This window comes from Vulpes vulpes, chromosome 7 (genome assembly GCF_048418805.1).
Source record: "Vulpes vulpes isolate BD-2025 chromosome 7, VulVul3, whole genome shotgun sequence".
In the NCBI taxonomy this organism is placed as follows: Eukaryota; Metazoa; Chordata; class Mammalia; order Carnivora; family Canidae; genus Vulpes; species Vulpes vulpes.
Window position 1 is genome coordinate 63,040,788 of NC_132786.1, and position 21,077 is coordinate 63,061,864.

Below are 21,077 nucleotides of genomic sequence, written 5' to 3' on the forward strand. Positions count from 1 at the left end.
TTTCTATTTGCCTTTTTTTGTTCCGGTATTTGTTAGGAAGACAAGCTGTAATCAAATCATGTGACTTGGCTCCTAAAGCACCCTACCCACTTCTTTTTCACTCTGACATGCTCTTCATCTATATTAAGCACCAATGCATTTTGGAACTACACTTAAGATACAGATCTCAAACTAATAAAAATCACCCCCAAAACAGTTTATGTGTTGATGACTAAAGCAGAAAAAAAAGTGTGAATTTAACATTTTCACACATTAGGTTAAATATAACCTCAAGTGTAATTTTGACGTCGTTATATTTTCTTCACTTAATGCATTATAATGTAGGATTACACCAGGTGTTAAGCTACATAATTTTTTCTATGTGCAATCCCATGCAGATGTGCAAACTGAGGAGCAGAGAGGTCTTCCCCATGTTCTCATTACATAGTTGTGTTGGAGCTGGGGTTGACTCCTGCCCTGCCTTTTTCTAAAAGCCATGCTCTTCCATGCCTGCCACCTTGCAAGCATCCCCATGGAGGGACACAGTTGTCTAGGACACACATACACACTTGGAAATCCATAGAACCTGAATAGAAGCAAGGTGAGGGCAGTTCTGATTAAAATAAAAGGAGGGGATACTTACCTGGCAGGGGAGATACCATGATCATGAAGCTGGTTTTCCCAGGGCAAGGCTTAGCCATTGCACTCCAGATGTGCTGACCCCTCCGATTTCCCAAATGTGGGAACCTCTCGACTGTATAATTTGTGGTAGTGGGGGACTGTGTTCGCACTTTCCCCTGGTAAAAAAATAATAATAATAATTTAAAAATTTTTTTTAAATTAAAGGAGGGGAAAGATTTAAAATAAATAAATAAAAGGGGGGAGAAACAAGTGATATCACGATGGATATCTATTCAGAAATATCATTTTAACTCTTCCATGCTGTGAACTGTGCCATTCCAGAGGTCTATGAACTGTGTCTCAGAATAACATGTTTAAATGCACACAAAAAAATATAGATTGCAGGAAACCAATTATATTGAACTATACTCTTTGGGGATCCATGACCCCCTATCTGGGGAAGGCAGGCTATGTTGGTAATGGAGACTTTACCCCATACAGCCACATGCTTAACAATGTTATGTTAAAATCAAGGCAGCCGAGGTAGACATTGCTTACACATTTCTTGAAAGATTCATTTTCAATACAGGAAAGAAAAAGAAAGTTATATTTTTCTTCGTCCACAAATCCATATTTTACTTACCCATAGGTATGGCTTATCTGCAGTGCCAATCTGACCCCTCAGGGCTCCAGGAGACCTCATCATCTGGTCTCTCCTGCTGAGGGAAGGGACAGCAATTAACAGTGAAGAAGAAACAAAAGAAATGCCATCATGCTCTTTATTCAGTGTCATTAGAATTATTGTAAAAACAACAACAACAACGACAACAACAAAAAACTTGCTGTTAGGTGCTTTCTGGTGCTATTTACATGATGCTCACTATCTTTTAGTGAAAAAATAAGACACTATTATAATTAAGGCCAGTGCCACCCCTTGTCATTAGACATTTGGTTTGTCCATCATCTCATGGCCTGTGCTAGCATGAGTATGTCAACATGTAGGAGTAAGCCTGTGGTTTTTCCCAAGCTTCTAAGCCCATCCTATATGAGTAATGTTGGGGACATTTTATTGCTTCCTTGATTATAATTTCCATACTCTTTTTTCCTTCAGTATTAGAAGCAGCAATACTGACCATTGAATGGAGTTAGTGTTGGGTGGTGAGATACATAAACTCCATAGGGCAATATTTTAGGTATTTTACTTAATAATTTTTATTATTGTATGTAAAATGGGCCGACATATTGGTTGGCCGTAACATTTAAAGTAGTAGCAAATTGACCATATATATTTTTTCTGTGTTTAAATGACTAATATGCATATACTACCTTATTTTTAAAAATAATTTATTTATTTATTTATTTTAGAAAGAGAGAGAGGGGACACATGTGCAAGGGTGGGTGGGGCAGAGGCAGAGGGAGAGAGGACCCCAAGCAGACTCCTCACTGAGCACAGAGTCTGACCTGGGCCTCAATCCCATGAGATCACAATATGAGTCGAAACCTGTACATTTTTTTTCTTTTATAAATTTATTTTTTATTGGTGTTCAATTTACCAACATACAGAATAACACCCAGTGCTCATTCCATCAAGTGCCCCCCTCAGTGCCCGTCACCCAGTCATTCCCACCCCCTGCCCTCCTCCCCTTCCACCACCCCTAGTTTGTTTCCCAGAGTTAGGAGTCTCTCATGTTCTGTCTCCCTTTCTGATATTTACCACTTATTTTTTATCCTTTCCCCTTCATTCCCTTACACTATTTTTTATATTCCCCAAATGAATGAGACCATATAATGTTTGTCCTTCTCCGATTCACTTATTTCACTCAGCATAATACCCTCCACCTAACTGACTGCACCTCTCAGGCACCCCTCATATATACTACTTTAAAATCAGTCATAATAGGAAAAGAATTTTTCATAGAATTTGCAAAGGAGAAAATAAAATGTATGCACATCCCCATGTCTTGGAATTAAGCACCGTACTTCTTCTTGTCCCTTCCCTGGGTGTATGTGAGGGGTCTGATTGAGGCATGTTGGTGACAAAGTATGAACAAGACCGGACTGTATATCTTCCACATGTGGTTATAAGGTGCCCTGTGGATGCCCCCACATCCTTTAGCATCACCCCCTCCAATTCCGCACCTTTTCAGCTGTGGCCAGTTATTAACCATTCTCACTCTGGAGAGATTCAGTTCTATTCTCAGGATGCTGGTTTGAACCTTGGCTGGCACCTCCTGTGGCTGCTACCACCCCCACCCCTCCAGCGGGCCTGTTACCTGCACCCAGAGCTGGAGCTAGAGGGACCAGGCACATTCTCCTGTGGCTCGTGGCACCACCTTCATGCCCCACCACCCAGGGTGGGCAAGAGGGACAAGTGGGGAGGGAGCTGCCCCATACATTGGCCAATCTCTGCCTGTTTCCGGGTTGTTCCCCTCTGTAACCCAGCAAAGCTGCAGTTCTGAGGGGTGAGCATCCAAGTGTGGCCCTGTCAGAACAGTGCCTTTGCTCTGGACTCCTGCCTGCCTCAGGCTGTCCTGCACATGAGACCTCCACCTTCCCAGAGCCTCCTGGGACTCTGACCCTCTTAGCCCCTCCCCTTGGAGGATGCCAGTTGTGTTTGAACAAGCTGGACAAGCACACACAACCTGAGTGTGAGCATTCTATTTGATGTCCTGCATATCTAAGTTAGCAGCACACACTGCACATTTTCTGCGATAGAACATGCTCTCGGTGCATTATTTTCACCGCGTGCATGATATTTTAATGCACAGGTATGACATGGCACATTTACTCCCCACCTGGTCACTTATTATCTACCCAAGTTGTGTGTCTATGTTACTCTATGTGCCCGTATACCCTAACCCAGCCCTGGACTTTGCAGAGCTGAGGTGAGATGATGTGAATTGATGACTTATCTTGTTCAGATAGCTCTCCAGGAGACTCTGGGGCTCCAGAGATCCATAAGGCACATACAAGTACTCAAAATACCTATTTCAAATAAGATGAATATGAAAATGGCATTACCTTAAGGTGTCCTGAGATCAGTCCTGAGTTCTAAAGGTCTGATTGCATTTGGTTTATGAGGTGCTCAAAATGCTCAAAGTCGGAGAGACATCAGTATGTACGGTATATAGTCTTACACAAGTGAGGATGCTCTCAAAGTTTGTGACTTACAGAATCAAGTTCCTAGAAGGACGTTTCACAGAAACGTGAGTGTTGTTGGCTTAATCGTGTCTGCCACAGGGAGTAAGGGAGTGGTTTGAGTGTGAGCCTGGAGACAGATGGAGGTCCCTTGAAAACTCAAATGATAGAAATCTTCAAAATGCAATACATACCCAATCCTTTATGCCTGCGTTAGTTAGCTGTGGCTGCTCTAAAGAAGTAGCACATACTGAGTCGCTTATAACCACGGAAATGTATTTCTCACAGTTGTGGAGGCTGGATTTCTGAGATTGGGTGCCTCGTACGGTTGGGTTCTGGTCAGAGCCTGTTTGTGGGTGTCAGACTACAGATTTCTTCTTTGCCCTCACATGGTAGAAAGAAGGAAGGGGGCTCTCCGGGGGTCTCTTTGCAAGGATAGGATCCCATTCATGAGGCTCCATCCTCATGCCCTTATCACCTCCTAATGACCCCACGGCCTGACACCAGCACATCTGGGGTTAGGATTCCAATATAGGAATTTTGGCTGAACATAAATATCCAGTCAATTCCACTGACATATAGGTGACGGCTAGACTGACCGGGATCGTCTGGCTACTTCCAGGCCCACAGGTTTAGAGTCTCACTTGAGTTCCCAAGCAAATATTCCCTGTAGGGTGACCAACCATGGATTTGTTGCAGAGCAAAGCCAATGCTGAATAGAATATCTACTAGCTGAGTGATGTATATCAAAAAGGCTCTTGCTCCAAGTTTAGGGGTTTTGTCTCCAACCACGTTCAGTTTATTCAGTGTCAGTGTTCAGTCTGAATGTCGCAAATATTCACAGTCACCTAAAGTCACGTGGTGGGGGAGTGGGATCAGATGGTGGCCCATTGATATCCCAGGAACTACTGGGTAAAGAGAGTAAGAGAAGGATCCTCTAAAACAGATGCACTAGAATTGCTGATCAGAGCTCCTTCTAAATGTGGTGGAACAATCTCCTTGAATATATTAGAAGCCACGTATTGGAATTATTGTGCAAACAGTCATCCTTATAATTTGTGACATTACCTAAACATACACGGAAGACACTCAACCATCTTTGCTATTTTAACTATTATAGTTTAAGACACCCTGTTGTGCCTTAACAATGTGCTGGAAAAGAGAAGAATCGTATTTAATATGGACAGACTTCTTTGTTTCTGCTTTGTTTTGCTGTGTGTATGGCTCTTGCAACAACATTACCAATACGTTTGTCGTGAGAGAAGGGGAAGCAGCGGGAAGCTTGTGTGTCCCCCCTGGAATCCCCAGGGATGCACGTCCCCACACGGGCGCCCTGGCCACTGGTACAGATGCTGGTTTAAGGAAGCTGACTCGTGCTACTGGTCCGTGCCTTTGCTCTTCCTTGAATCGTTGTCCCATTTTCATGTTGCCTAGGTCTTGAAACTTACGTTGATTTTGCTGATTCACATCTGCAATCATTGGATGGAGCTCGTACTTCAATTCAACCTTAAACACCATGTAAACAGAACCACCATCAAAATAAAATGGCCTTTCCATTTTTATGTAGGAGGAGATTATATATTTTGCAAAAGCACACAGAACTGAGATCAATCTGATGAATTTTTCATACGGTTTTTCATTTTCTTCCAATTTATCTTTTGCTTTTCTTTCAACAGTTGAAGCTTAAGTAGCTGAGGGACAGTGACTCGTGGATGAGGCACAAACAGTGTCTAGGTGTGGTTCAGGCAAGGCACACTTCGGTGGGTAGTCCTCTGCACACGTACGCTACATTGCAAGCAAATCAAGCAGGGCAGTTTTATTTTTATCTTGTTTGATGAGTCAACAGCATCTATTGGTTTTGAGCTCTTTTCCTGTGTTTGTTAGCAAGTTCTAACAAACATTCTCTCTGGTTAGAAAGCCCAAGAGCTTTCATTCTAGCAAAACCAGTAACTAATGTCATGTTTTCACCTCTCTGAGCTCCTGTTCTATGTCCATGAAACATGAGAATATATCGCCTCCGAATCCCTTCCAGTTAAAAAGCTGGTATCTCCAGGTGAAATTTTAGTTTCTAATTTGCATTTCTGACTATATTATTTTACTTACATCAGTTATACAGTGTGCTATTTGTATGTGGCTCAAATTATTCTATGTCATCCACAGTAATGTGTGCTAACTCATTAAATGCCACAGTCACTGTGGGGAAACTGAGGCACAGAGAGGCTGACTTGCCCACCGTTGCTGAATCCCTACTAATAGTAGAGGCTAGATTTGATTAAAGCCAGAAAAGTCCCCAATTCCCTCTTCTTAGTCACTATACTACACCTCCTGTCTTTTTCTAAGAAAAAGGAAATGTGAATATTTCTTGAAATTGTGTTACTTTGGTGGTTTAGAACTGACTCAAGGCTATACACATCATGTACCAATTACGCTTAGTATTTTAAAAAGCTGTGCTCTTTTAATTGATCCTACCTTAATATCTGGCAACTTGATGAAATTTGTCTTTATGTGACAGGTGGATTTTCAGTGATTTATCAGGATAGTTTTCTTTAATACTTAAACGATTAAATAAAATAAGAAAAAATACTTTTAAACATACACATATTCCACTATATTGCATCCCATTATAAATGAGGGTTAAGGACATCAGTAGATGACTTTTTTTGCCTGGGGAATATAGCAGTTTGATCCAGGAAATACAGACGTTGAAGCCTACTTATCCATAGACAGATGGCTTCATCATTTTTCAAAAACAGTCCCACTAAATCAATGTCAGGTATGATAGCAACATTCTTGAAGGAAGGTCAAGGGTGATCACAAGGGTAGCGCATATTTTTTAAAAAATATAATACTCATTTATTCATGAGAGACACAGAGAGAGAGGCAGAGACACAGGCAGAGGGAGAAGCAGGCTCCCTGCAGGGAGCCCGACACAGGACTCGATTCCAGAACCCCAGGATCACACCCTGGGCAGAAGCCAGGCGCTCAACCACTGAGCCACCCAGGTGTTCCAAAGCATCTTTAATATAAATGTATACAGTCACCCTCTTCTTACTATAAATGTGATTTTTTTTCCCTGTAAATCACAGAAATACATTTTGGTAGACCTATATATTTTCTTTTTTTTAATGACTCGGTCAAGTGAGAAGCCCCACGAGTACTATTAGTATTCCTAACAAGGGCAGTTGGCACTAGGCTTCATCCTGAGTTACTCAACATTACGTATTGCCATAGAGACGTATGAAGAGGTTCTCCGCAGATGAGCAGGGATGGGCCCACACCCCTCTGGTACAAGGATCTAAGCACGGATGTGTCTGCAAGGGCAGGGCGCATGTGCAAAGGTGTCCCTCATCTCAGACAGGTGACTGGCGAGTGGGTTCAAGGGATTGTTCTAGTAAACTGAAGTGCTAATCTCATGAACTGTCTTTATTAGATAATTAACAGCAACTGTGATAACCAAGACTGGCGTGCCAGTGGCTGTGCCCAGTACCAGTAAAAGGTTCACATCGGGTCCGATTCGGGTCGAGGAGCCCAGTCTCATCATGTAGGATGAACTAGACAGGCAGAAACACAGCAGATGAACATGCCTCCATCTGCTCCAAGATCTCCGTGGGCAGCCGCTCTGTCAGACCTGATGACAAATGCATGGACGCCTCCTGGGTTCCTGGTCTCCTTCCCTTTACCCGCCCTCTCCCAGAATACATATCCTGGAGGCTCCTAATAGAAGTATGTGGTTTTTTTTTTTCTCCTTTCTAGGAATTATTTAAAAGCCACGGGTTGATTATATATATATTTTTTTTACTTTCTCTCTTTCTATGAATAATAGAAAGGCAAAAGTTTAACCAAATAAATCAGAACTGTTTTGAAACCTTTTATACCCTTACCCAGAGCATCTTAGCATTACAATGAACTATGGAGGAAATGGATCCAGTTCCTACTGGATTCTCTTTCAAGACTCTTAGCAAACAAACCATCATAAGGATGTGTAGGGATGATTCATGTCAAGGCCCTCCTCCAGGATACAGTTCCTTGCAGGATATCTCAAGACTCATATGGCAAAAATAATCTAAGGTAATAGATGAGCAGCTTCCACCCCACGGGGTTTTGCGTGGATTGAATCAAAGCAGCTCAACGTGAACCCCTGTCATCTGGATGCAAGACGTCGCAGGGGCCTTGGGAGCCCAGACTGGGTGCTGAGGCGAGTCCAGGGCACATGCGGCCTCTAAAAGCCTGGCTACCATTTTCCTGGCTTATCAGAGTCACATTTCACATAAAGTGAAGTGTCCCTGACTGCCAAAGTCCTCTTAAAAGAATCCTGTGCCATTTAAATATTTTAGAGTTAATGTAGTAACGTCTTCAAATCTAAGCTTATTTAATTAAATGTGGATACAGCCGGCAATCACCTTTCAACGTGCTTTAAATCACCTCCCTGACTGGAGAGAAGCTCGCACTATTGCCGTTGCTTATTTATTTATGTACGTATTTTTTCATCTTCTGGCTCCAGACGAGATAAGGTGCCAGGGAAGGAAAGCCACGGGGGATGTGAGGGACCACGCGTAATACATGCTTGGCTTCTGATTAGCAAAGTCCCAGCAACGCTGTTGCTGGGTGGCCACGGGCTGTGCGAGTGAATGGGGAAAATCAAGGGTAAAAATGTAAAACCACGTATGGAGCATGTCAAGCAGAACTTCCGAGACGGTTATTTCAGGGGTAAGAATCATGCCTTCGTATCTTACCACTGAGGGATGGTGACTTACGATAGTCTGTGAGTACTAAATTGTGGTTCCTTAATTCACACTGACTAAAACGTACTTCCTGAAAGCTACTTAGTGCTCACATTTGTCATTTAAAAGGCATTGCATCTTAGTATTTTCCTCGATTTCTGTGAATGGAGGAACATAAATATTCCTTAAAAGTCATTTTTAAATATCTAGCATGAGCACACATCAAAGTACGGTATTCACTTCTGGACAGCCTTCAGGAATGTTCTGGAATAGTGTGTTTGAGTCAGTATCAGTATGTATCAAGTCAAGAAGCATCACAGACTTCTTCGGATTTGAGAACTTTTCCCGCCTCGAGCAAACATTGGCATCGGTATCAAGAGTTCTGTTGAGTCCTATGGAGGTTTATTCTGATTGCAACTTGAATTTACTTTTCTCGTTGGATCGAACTACGGCAGTGAGGAATTAGGGTAGCTTCTCAGCCCTGGGAGGCATACCTAGGGCCTTTTTTTGTGATTAGTAAAAAACATCCTTTATGTTTTAGGCAGTTTTCACACCGTACAGTTGTGTCTAATCGTCACAGTTGCACTGATTAGCATCTTCCTTTCACAACGAAGGGAAAGCTGTCCTGGAGAACTGGCTCGGTTCTCTCAGGTTCTGGGCTGTCCTGGGCCCGCCCCCTCACCGCATCCCATGCAGACTTTAGGCTCCCACCATGGGCCAGGCTCTTGGCCACTGGAGATGAGCAACTACTCATCTTCAATGCCAAACATGGGACCCCTTCTTCTCATAAGTTTGCAGTGATCCCGTGATCCCGTGAGCATGACAAAGTCGGTGCAGCCACTCTGGGCTTCTAGTGTCTTGTAAGGTTCCATGCTCAGGACACTCGGCCATTTCTCAAATATTCTGGTAGCTTCTGTGGGCCACAGGATGGTGAGAGCCTGGCACTGCCCCTACACGGAGGCTGCTCCCCGACCACCACATCTTCCGTGTCTCACCTGAAACGCTCTATGTCCACCTGGGCAGTATGTGCCCATGAATATTTATGTATAAAATAAGAGTAAAATCGGGATCCCTGGGTGGCGCAGCGGTTTGGCGCCTGCCTTTGGCCCAGGGCGCGATCCTGGAGACCCGGGATCGAATCCCACGTCAGGCTCCCGGTGCATGGAGCCTGCTTCTCCCTCTGCCTGTGTCTCTGCCTCTCTCTCTCTCTCTGTGTGACTATCATAAATAAATAAAAATTAAAAAAAAAAATAAGAGTAAAATCTACCTGGAATCGTTAAGGATAATTTGTGTATTCCAGGCTAGATCTGAAGCTAGAAGTGCTGTGGAGCTGCTAATCCAATTTGGTTATTTAATGTTTCTCGAATAGTAAAACCATGATCTTAGAATTCGAATTATGGAATCCAAAAAGTTATTCTGTTAATTGAAGGCATGGTTATCTTACGGCACTCCAGCCTTCTGGCTCCTAACAGAGCATCCTCTCCTAATCTTAGAGATTTCTACATATAGGGTACGCTTTATCTTAAAAGGATAACTAGCCCAAAGACACGAGCCTATCTTACAAACAGATGCTCTTGCAAATTTGTTATCCATTGGGCACTTATGTTACTATTTATATTACTGTTCGTTATAGCCATTTATTAATTGGCTATTAAATTAAATAACAAGATTCGCAGACGCATAAATCAGCACCTTTCTTTGGAAGATGGAATACCATTGATCAATTTGTAAGTAAAGGATTAGTAAATGTATTTCTCTTTACTTCAACTTGTGTTAGCAAAATGATTTTTTTTTTTTTTTGGTTCTGTACGTGGATCATGTGTTCTTGACCTTCTATAATGTGTGCTATTTTTAGAATGATCGTTTATCAAACATCCAATTTTATGATGTTTACTACTTATGGGCACCGTTCTCTGAGTATTTTAAGAGCACTTGAAGAGTGGTTAACCTTCACAATAAACCTACAATAAAACTGTTACTATCCTATTTTAAGGTGGAGATATTGTAATGCAGAAAAGTTAAATAATTTGACCTAAATCACAAGACATTGCAAGTGCAAGGCCAGGGTTCAAAGCCGATGAAGCTGGCTCTAAGCCTGAGCTTCAGTGATGATGCTGTGCTCTCTTTGTAAAGATTATAGTGGGTCTGATCCAAATGGCTCCTCCAGCTGTGACTGAAGACGGAAGGACTGGTTGCTATGAGCAAGCATGCAAGTGTTCATGGCCAACTACTGGGCTCACCTATTGTTTAGAAGATAGACACTGATTCCTAAATATCACACGAGTAGACTTAAAATGAGTACATTGACCTTGATGAATAGAAAAGAAATATATTATCTCTGCTCATGATTAGTCTCCTGTGCTGTCCTGACAAAGAGTTAATACGATATAGGATTTCCACAGGTTACTATGCTATTTCTTTCATGGTTATACACTTTTTAAAAATTTTCGTTACTCGATTTTTAGAAATTTTGATTAACATTTCCAAAACATAGTTTTTAGGGGCAAGTTTACTAAGAAGAGGGCAGTATGGATAATTTCAGAATTTGCCACCATTCTCAGGAACAAACACTGATGCCACCCCTGCCATGTGTACAACGTTATTTGGTCTCTGGGATTCTCCTCGGTCTACAAGCTCACTCACTCAGTTTTTATTTTTTATTTATTTATTTGTTTGTTTGTTTATTTATTTATTTATTTATTGATTGATTGATTGATTCATTCATTCATGGGGGACACAGAGACAGACAGAGGCAGAGGCACAGGCAGAGGGAGAAGCAGGCTCTATGCAGGGAGCCCGATGTGAGACTGGATACCAGGTCTCCGGGGTCATGCCCTGGGGCGTAGGCAGGCGCTAAACCGCTGAGCCACTGAGGGATCCCCACTCACGGTTTTTAAAGTTTCTTCGAGACTATCCTGATGGCTGTGTCAAGTTTGTGAGCATGTTGTCTTATGCCTCACCTAAAAAAATAGGTTTTCAACAACTAATTATTCGTACTACTATAATATTTTTTCTAAGAGATATTCTTAAAAGGTTATTTTCTGTAAATCAGTTGTTTCAAATTTCTCTCCTCACCACCGAATTATTATTTTTTGTTATTGTTAACACGGCTGTTAGGAAATTCAACATTGTGCTTATCAACTTAACAGAACTGGCAAAGATGTAAATAAGTTAACATGGAATTCTCTTCACTTGCTCATTGGAACTTACGGGGTGGTGGGCTGTAGCATATCCTGACAAATAAGCCAGGAGCAGCTTGGTGCTAGAAGAGAAATAGCAACCCGTCCCCTCCCGCAGCTGAAGAACATGCTTTCAGGGGCCAACAGTTACTAGTAAGCCACAATCCACAACATGTCAAGCACGTGGGTCTCTTAGGTGCAGTTTTGTTGAGTTGCTTTCCATTGAATTCCTGATTGAAAGAACAAACTTTTAATTTAAATCGCACTAGTAATAATCATTAGTCCTGAATACATCATATTAAATGTCTTGAATTATTCCTGATTTTCTTACAGAAATGTTTTTCTGGTAGTATTTTTCTTACAGAATCCAAGTTTTGATTCATTGAAAATAATTTTTAGAATTGTTTATTTTTGAAATGTCGGAAACCCATTTTTTTTTACCCCTTATATATATCTCAGGGCTTCATTGAATTGATGCATTAATAAAAAAAATGTAATGAAATAGAGTTCACTCCATATTTTTTCAGGCAATCTCTCAAATACAGAGTGGGACTGTGTTGTGGGTGTGACATCTGTCAGTGGTGTCAACATGATCATAGCACAACCAACTGCCTGTTCTCTCATCTCAAGTAACCCCTCTTCATTCGCAAGACTTTGATTTTTGCTTCAGTGACCCCATTTCTTTATCAGCCAATATCTTAATTTGCTAATTGAGATTCTACTAGGTTTCATCAGATGCATTTCCCTGTTCAGACATATAGTCTGGGATTCTGACTTCAATGATATTAATTTCTATTTCAATAATTAAGATCTTGTCCAATTTGCATATTTTAACTTGTCTCTGCTTTCCTCATTTCCTCCACCTAGGACTGGTGACATTAGTGAAAAAAATCTTGATCTTCTGTTATTTATATAATTGTTTGGAGTCTTTCTAATTAATGACCTCAAAATAATAGAGCATTCACCCTCTGAATGTTTTGAGTATCTGCTTAGTGTTTAGTCCTGGAGAGTGAATATACATGAGACTCACTCTTATTCATAAAGTCCCCTTGGAGTAGAACACGCCTTTCTTTCCTGTGATCACATATAATTGAACATAAAAGGGACAAGCATTTATTGAGCATATATTATCTGCGGGGCACTTGCTAATAATGTTGCATGTTGTCTCAGCTAATTATTGAGCGAATCCTTTGGGGCACATATTCTATTAGCCCATTATACACGTGCAATCAGCCTCTACTGATTCCTTCAAAAAGTATATAGAAATTATGTACTTTGGGCCGGGCATGTTTTAGGTGCTTTGAATAAATTCACTAAAACCTAGTTCCAGCATGCTGCCTTAGGCGTCTCCTTCAGACAATGAGGACAGTAATCCAGTATGTCCCCCACGTGCTTTCCCCCAACATATCCATCAGTTTGGAAATAGACTGACTGGAATTCAGGACTTCATTAATATCAGGTGATCGATATGTCTATTTGACTCTATGTTGTTTTAGTTCTGCCATCATTACTTTTCTTGGGGTGTTTGAGCTTTGGAATTGAAAAATGATTCAAGTATGTTAAAATATCTACGTGTAACATATATGTGTGTGTTTATCTACGTCTGCGTACATGCACACTCGCACACAGACTCACACACACACAACCCAGAATCACCTACTGAAACAGTGGTACTGACTTTGTGGTTATGTCTGAAATCATGTTAAAAATCAGTTGAGGCAGAAGAAAATGGATAATTTAATTTGCACCAGTGGATATTAAAAAGCTGTATTTGCTAAGTAGTCAATCAGTCAACTAAATAGCAAATACTTATTTCAATTTTTAAAAAAATGCCATTTTGTTTACCTTATGTTTGGCATTGTTTGGGGGAGGATTATATTGAAAAGGATGTGAATGAATGGAGTCAGCCTAAGTCAATTAATATGTAACTTACAGTCAATAGGACATAAATAGGAATTAAGAATTGATTGTAAGCACTCAAAATAATGAACCACATCAATGTGTTTCTGTTCAGCTGCATTACATGTGTAGCGTAAGATTATTATTATTAGTGATTTATAACAAATGTGAAATTTAAATCAGCAGTGGTTCATGTCTATTTTAGGTTTAGCGCAGTCTCATTTATTGTTCAAGTAGATGCACCCAAATGCATGGTTCTGCCTCCCAACACTTGGGATTAACCAGTCAGTCATATCCTGGGATGTTTGATGTACCTAATATTCTATTTTCATATCTGGATACTCTGTGGTTTATTGTTGTGCACTATTTTCAGCTGGGCTTTTTATTTTTATTTTTTATTTTTATTTTTTTTAACTCCATCACACTGGCTGTGGCAATCCACCATCCCTGCACCGTTCCGTGGTTAAAAATAGGCTAGGTCAACTCTGGCAACTCGCCAACTCAGAAATAAACTTACCAGCGAGCAGAGGTGGATAAGTACTGAGGGCTTTGCATGTGCCACTTGTTGTTTGGGTTGGTGGAGGGCTTGGCGTCCGTCAGTAAAGACTTAGAGCTCTCAGATAATGTGATTTTAGATGTGGAGGTGACTGTGGCTAGTGCCATGTTTCCAGTCGAGTAAGACAGATTTCCAGACAAGCACTGAGATCTTGATCCTTAGACAAGGTCGAAGCTGGCAGGTTCAGGATTAGAACTTGTGATTCCCTGTGTCCGCTGCTCAGGGACGACAGCGGGGAGATCAACAGGGATGGGGACCGTGACGGGGATGTCCCAGCAGAGGAACAGGGCCACCGTGAGTGGGGGCAGACAGCACCATAGATGCAAGAGTGAGAAAATAGGAAGGAAGGAGAGAATCAGAGAGGAAATACTGCTAAATAGGAGAGAAGGAGACATGTGGAGAGGGGGGAGATCAGAAACGTGGATCTTTGTGTCTAAGTTGAAAGAATGACGTCAGCAAACAACACGAATAGCTTTGCTGACCTGGGCTCCTGAGCTAACCCGTGTAACCCGGACACACTGGGTGTAGGAGCAAGCACCGATCACCGTCCTCCCCATGGCACCTGCACACCCTGCGGTACACTGGGCGCTTCCCCCAGTGTGTCCCTGTGAACCTGGCCCCGGGCTGACGGGGTGACCGGGTGACGAGCTGGGTCCCGGGAGGTGCTCAGGTCTTGGGAGGAGGCCTCAGGGGGAATCGGGCCTTCTGGGGAGGTCCTGCAGAGCTCCCCACCCCGGCCTGTAAGCACCTGTGGGAGGAGGCCCATGGGGAGCTAAGTGGCCTGGCCTGGCCTGACCACCCCAGCTCCTGGACATAGGGCCCTGGGGTGCTGTCCCCCTGGGGTGCACGGTGGAGCCCCAGAGGCCTGCATGCACCACCGCAGGCCCCTCCCCACCAGAGGATGGAGGGCACAGGCTCTCCGTCCCCTTGAGTCTGGACGTGTTTGTGACCTGCCACCCAAAGGAAGAGGGTGAAGGGGTTCGTGTTCGTGGGGGCCCCAAGCCTCAAGCTCTGCTCTGCACCCCCGGCTCCCTGCCAGCGCCGAGGCGAGCACCCCAGCTAGGGCGGCCCTGAGGTCAGGGGCCTGAGGCCACACGGTGGGGTGCAGCCTCCCAGTGCCAGCATCTCTGGGCCGCACCCCCGCTGGGCTGCGATGGGCCGGGGCCTCTGCGCTGCTGCCTGGGTGCCGGGCCTCCTGCAGACCCTGACCATGTCCTGCCACTCAAGGGCCAACCATTTAGGGCAAAAGTCACCTCCAGCCCCTTAGTGTCGAGTTAATGTTCTGGCTGGTCACATTCCAGTTCTTTCTCTCCATGCACGACTTTCCCCACCTGGCACCATCATGGTCACGGAGCAGGGATGATTTCATGCCCCCCTCCTTTATTTTATTTTATTTTTTTAAGGATTTGATTTATTTATTCATGAGAGACACAGAGAAAGAGGCAGAGACCCAGGCAGAGGGAGGAGCAGGCTCCATGCAGGGAGCCCGACGTGGGACTCGATCCCAGGACCCCGGGGTCACACCCTGGGCCCAAGGCAGATGCTCAACTGCTGAGCCCCCCAGGGATCCCCACACCCCCCTCCTTTAACGTAATGCTATCTAATATTTCCTTTTTTTATATAATCATCTTTGACGGTAACATTCTCCCTTGAATAAAAAGATCCAAGTTTGTGCGAAATGTTTTCTTATTAGACTTGTCTGCTTTCAAAGCTTTGCTGCCGTAAATAATGCGGTGATAGTCACGTACACACTCCATAGTATTTGCCCCCTAATTCACCTGCGACGCGCCTAAGGTGCTGTTCTCACGGTGCTCACTTTTACTTATCCGGTGTCTACCTGCCACCTCCCCGTCGTGTTTCAGAGCCAAAGTAATATTTGCGATTTTGAGCGTCTTTGGTTCCTTTAAGGCAGGTGTCAATTAATTGAACGTAGTCCACTGAACAATAAAAATATATTACTTGGAAGAAAGAAGCCGGGTCAGACTCAAGCCCAGCACTGTTACAAAATAATCAGGAAAAAAGTGCAAAGATAACTCCAACCCCAACAATGGAAGAGTCACTCTTCTAAGGATGTGACCCCGAGGTGCAGGCAATTAAATATAAATGGTTTTATTTAAGCGCCTGACGTTGTGATATCACCTTTGTGACTTGAGCTAAATTTTTCTCAGTAAGAAGTAATTAAAAATCACTTTTCAACAATGATCTTTCTTGATGGTTCAAGGTCTTACACTATTCCTCAGATAATATTATTCTTGGCAGAATTTATCTATGAAAGTGCAAAGTAAAAGTCAGTGAAAGGCACCCAGGGTTCATTTAAAAAGGAATATAATACACTTAGAGTGGAGAAGAGCGAGATAAGAGATTGCAATTCCCTAAGTATCCCGAAGAGCCGTCAATAATAATTTAAAGAACTTCGATATTAAGTTAAGGAATTGACATCAGATCTGGGAAAAATGTCAGTGCCACTGAGAGGCCTCGTGTTCGTTAATGCCAGTATTTTATCCGAATATTTTCTGAGGGTGCGACTCGTCCGGCACCAAAACCATTCTGAAGATGTGTCTCCTGCTCCACCACCTCTTTTTGCCTCCCTGCTCTTGCCCCTGCCCCTCGCCTCCCCTGTCCTCTCTCTCCCTCCCCACTAGCACCCCACCCCTGTCTCCATCCTTCCTCTCCCCCACCCCTGTCTCCATCCTTCCTCTCTCCATCCTTCCTCTCCCCCCACCCCTGTGTCCATCCTTCCTCTCCCCCATCCCTCTCTCCATCCTTCTTCTCTCCCCCATCCCTCTCTCCATCCTTCCTCTCCCCCACCCCTATGTCCATCCTTCCTCTCCCCCAACCCCTGTCTCCATCCTTCCTCTCCCCCCACCCCTGTCTCCTTCCTTCCTCTCCCCCACCCCTGTGTCCATCCTTCCTCTCCCCCCACCCCTCTCTCCATCCTTCCTCTCCCCCACCCCTGTGTCCATCCTTCCTCTCCCCCCACCCATGTCAATCCTTCCTCTCCCCCATCCCTCTCTCCGTCCTTCCTCTCCCCCACCCCTATGTCCATCCTTCCTCTCCCCAACCCCTGTCTCCATCCTTCCTCTCCCCCACCCCTGTGTCCATCCTTCCTCTCCCCCCACCCATGTCAATCCTTCCTCTCTCCCATCCCTCTCTCCGTCCTTCCTCTCCCCCACCCCTATGTCCATCCTTCCTCTCCCCAACCCCTGTGTCCATCCTTCCTCTCCCCCACCCCTGTGTCCATCCTTCCTCTCCCCCCACACATGTCCATCCTTCCTCTCCCCCAACCCTGTGTCCATCCTTCCTCTCCCCCAATCCCTGTCTCCTTCCTTCCTCTCCCCCAACCCCTGTCTCCATCCTTCCTCTCCCCCACCCCTCTCTCCATCCTTCCTCTCCCCCAACCCCTGTGTCCATCCTTCCTCTCCCCCAACCCCTGTGTCCATACTTCCTCTCCCCCCACCCCTGTCTCCTTCCTTCCTCTCCCCCACCCCTGTGTCCATCTTTCCTCTCCCCCCACCCCTGTCTCCTTCCTTCCTCTCCCCCACCCCTGTGTCCATCCTTCCTCTCCCCCCACCCCTGTCTCCTTTCTTCCTCTCCCTCCACCCCTGTGTCCATCCTTCCTCTCCCTCCACCCCTCTCTCCATCCTTCCTCTCGTCTCCCCCATCCCTCTCTCCATCTCACCTCTCCCCCTCATCCCTCTCCCCCTCCCTTCCTCAGCCTGTTTACTACTCTGCATTCTTCCCTGGAGCACAGTAGTACCAACCAGTCTTCTATCATGTCTCGTGTTCATCATCATAGAAGAGGCTTCAAATACCATAGAATCCAGCCAGGCTCCATGTGGAACTAGAAGTACCTCTTTTTTGAGGGCGGGGGGCTTACATTGTTTACTATATGTGCCTGTGGTTTCTCAAAGATTTGATGACCTTCTAAATCTAGTACATAGATGAGAGGAAATGGACCCTCTAGAGTGAAATTTTCTTTCCTCCTAATTAAAAGTGTGAGACCTCGAGCAGGGCACTTACTGTCTCAGAGACTTCATTTCAATGGAGAAAACAGGAACAATAGTACCTTTATCCCCTGGTTGAGTCAGGATGACAGGGATGAAGCATGTAGCCTAGGTTCTTGGTTAAGAATGGTTGCCCTCCTTTTATTTGACGCTTTGCTTTCATGAGAACAGCATAGCCATGGAGGCTCTGTCCAGCTGTGCCCTCTGTGGGTAACATTCCAGAATTTTCTCCGTTGGGTGGTCTCATCTGTCTGCAGCGGGTTGACCTCCACCCCCGCCCACCGTTTGCTCTACCCTCAGGGCTGCACCCTTGACACTGGTTGGTTCGGAAGTGGACGAGTGGCCCGGCCTAAACCAGCGGGCTCAGGGCATGGCCTTGTCACAGCGACTAGTCTCTGAGTGGACACACGAACTACTGTGCTGCTCACCGGTATAGCACCACCCGCGATTTTTATGTTGGGGTTTGGGAGAAAAGAAGCTCTGTTATGCTCTGAACCATGTACCTTGAGGCCTTGAACAACAGATATCATTCTGATGCCATGAGAGAATAGAGTTCCTGCAAAGAAGAAAAGGATGCCAAAATTTGATCAGATTATGTGTGATGCCAATCTTACCACTGACTTCTCTGTTATATGAGAGAATGAATTTCATTTAAAACAATTAAGCCCATTTGAGGTGTGTTGTGTGTATGAGAGCACATGCACAGCCTGTGTATATGTCTGTGTTTTATGATGAAAACATTTCTGATAGAGTCCTGCATTTTCTGAGAAATTCAGAAATTCCCATTTACGATTAACATTGCTTTGAGTCTAAGAAATGGCATTCAGCTTTTTCAACCTCAAGAAAGCTATGCATTTAGTAATGTTTTTGTAGTCTCCGATTGTTGTGAAAAATTGTGATAATTTTGCCTTCCTTGTCTTGTAAATCCCAAGAGGATAACATTTCTTACCTTACCTATGCCCTACAATTCAACTTTGTATCTCCCCTTCTGTGCCCCACAAACATCTCTTGCTCATCTCTATTTAATTTAATAAATAATTAAATTATTTATTTATTATTATTAAAAAATTAATTTAAATTATTATTTTTTAAATTTTTTTAATTTTTATTTTATGATAGTCACAGAGAGAGAGAGAGAGAGAGAGAGAGAGAGGCAGAGACACAGGCAGAGGGAGAAGCAGGCTCCATGCACCGGGAGCCTGACGTGGGATTCAATCCCGGGTCTCCAGGATCGTGCCCTGGGCCAAAGGCAGGCGCTAAACTTCTGAGCCACCCGGGGATCCCTAATTTAAATTAAATTAAACAATTTAATTGTTTTCTTATGCATCTGTCCCTCCGTCTGTTAAGACACCCCTCAAGCACAGAGACCCTGCTCCAGGCACTGAATACGGGTTGAGGCTTGTTAGATACACTACAGAATTCCCACTGACATTTGGATTTCAGATAGAGAGCAATATTTTTAAATGAGTCCCAAATACTGCATAGGACATACTTAGAAGTTATTGGCTGTTTATGTGAAATTCAAACTTTGCTGGTTGGCCTGTATTTTTATTTGCTAAATCTACCAACTGTATATTTGTTCTACTGGATTGTTACTGCTTTTTCTACTGGGATTTTCACCACTGTACCCAGATACTATAATGGAAGCTACTTCTGGCCGTGTAACAATTACCCTAAAACCAAGCGACTGGTTGAAAAACAATATACACATACTATCTCATTGTTTCTGTGTGTCAGGAATCTAAGCTTAGCTTAGCTGGGTTCTGGGAAAGATTATTTGCTTGGCTAAACTATAGTCAGGCTCCCGAATCTTCTCTCAGACCCATCTGTGTACTTCTTGATAAAATCCAGGTTCAGGAAGTCATTTGTATCAGGACTCCCACCCTCGATCTCTGATCACCCACAATATCTGGTTGAGTTCTCGTCCCCCACCATCCCCTAGGTGAGGTCTGACATTCTGACCTGTCTTCAGCAAGAATCCCCTTTGGTCAATTAAGATAGAACCTTCCTCCCTCCCTTACCCCTGATCTTAGGAGTTGTCTATCTACAGATCCCCTACCCTACCCGTGAGCCATAAGTTTTTACTTCCCATGCTATATTTGGAATTGAGCCCAATCTCTCAACTACACTGTAAAATCCCCAGTGCAGTGGACCCTGTGCCTATCCTGGCAATCCTCCTCCCTTTTCCTCCTCTGAATAAAGTGTTCTTCAGCATGTTTTAACGAATATCATTGCATGTTTTTTTTTTTTTTTTCTCTGCCAATACCTCCAGCTCAAGGTCCCTTAGGAATTTGCAGTTAACCTGGCACTAGAACTACAATCTAAACTTGTGGAATGGGTTAGGGGGTCTTCTTTCAAGCTCACACATATGGCTGTTGGCAACCCTTGGGCTCTTATTACCTGGGCATCTCCAAAGGGCTGCATATATGGAAATTGGCTTCTCCCAGGGCAAATCATCCAAGAGAAAAATGGAAAACACAATCCTTGTATAACCTAGTCTTGAAAGTGATTCCAATCATTGGGTTATATTCTAATTGGTAGAAATGAGGCCTTGGGTTTAACCTGCATTTAAGAGGAAGACATTATAGGTCATAAATACTGGAGTGTGAGAATCCATGCAGCCATCTCGGATGCTCCTCACCACAGTGGGTTCTGGTGTGTAGAAGGTCATGAAAATGGGGCAGGATCTATGGAGTCATCTTAGATCCTTATCGTGATGGGTTCTGACGTTATAATCTTCACTTTCCACTGTAGCCAAATTACAAATAAACTAGGGATTATTGCTGATCCTTAAGGATATTTTTGCCAAAGAAATGAGACAGTATATGCTATAACTTGGTTTCTGAGTTAGCTAAATTTTGATGTCCAATAGGGAAGTCAATAGCAACGTTGAGTATTTAGATTTAAGTTCAAATTTAAATGTAATTTAATTGGGCAGCTCCGGTGGTGCAGCAGTTTAGCACCACCTGCAGCCCAGGGT

At 43.8% G+C, this 21,077-nt stretch overlaps 1 protein-coding gene and 1 non-coding gene across 3 annotated transcripts in view; both read left to right on the forward strand.

Moving 5' to 3' along the window:
* CSMD1 (CUB and Sushi multiple domains 1) overlaps nucleotides 1-21,077 on the forward strand; it is a 1,871,666-nt gene that overhangs the window by 777,792 nt on the left and 1,072,797 nt on the right. The window lies entirely within an intron of this gene.
* Nucleotides 615-779, forward strand: LOC112934497 (U1 spliceosomal RNA). Its single transcript, XR_003237961.1, has one exon. It is a non-coding gene; the product is annotated as a U1 spliceosomal RNA (small nuclear RNA).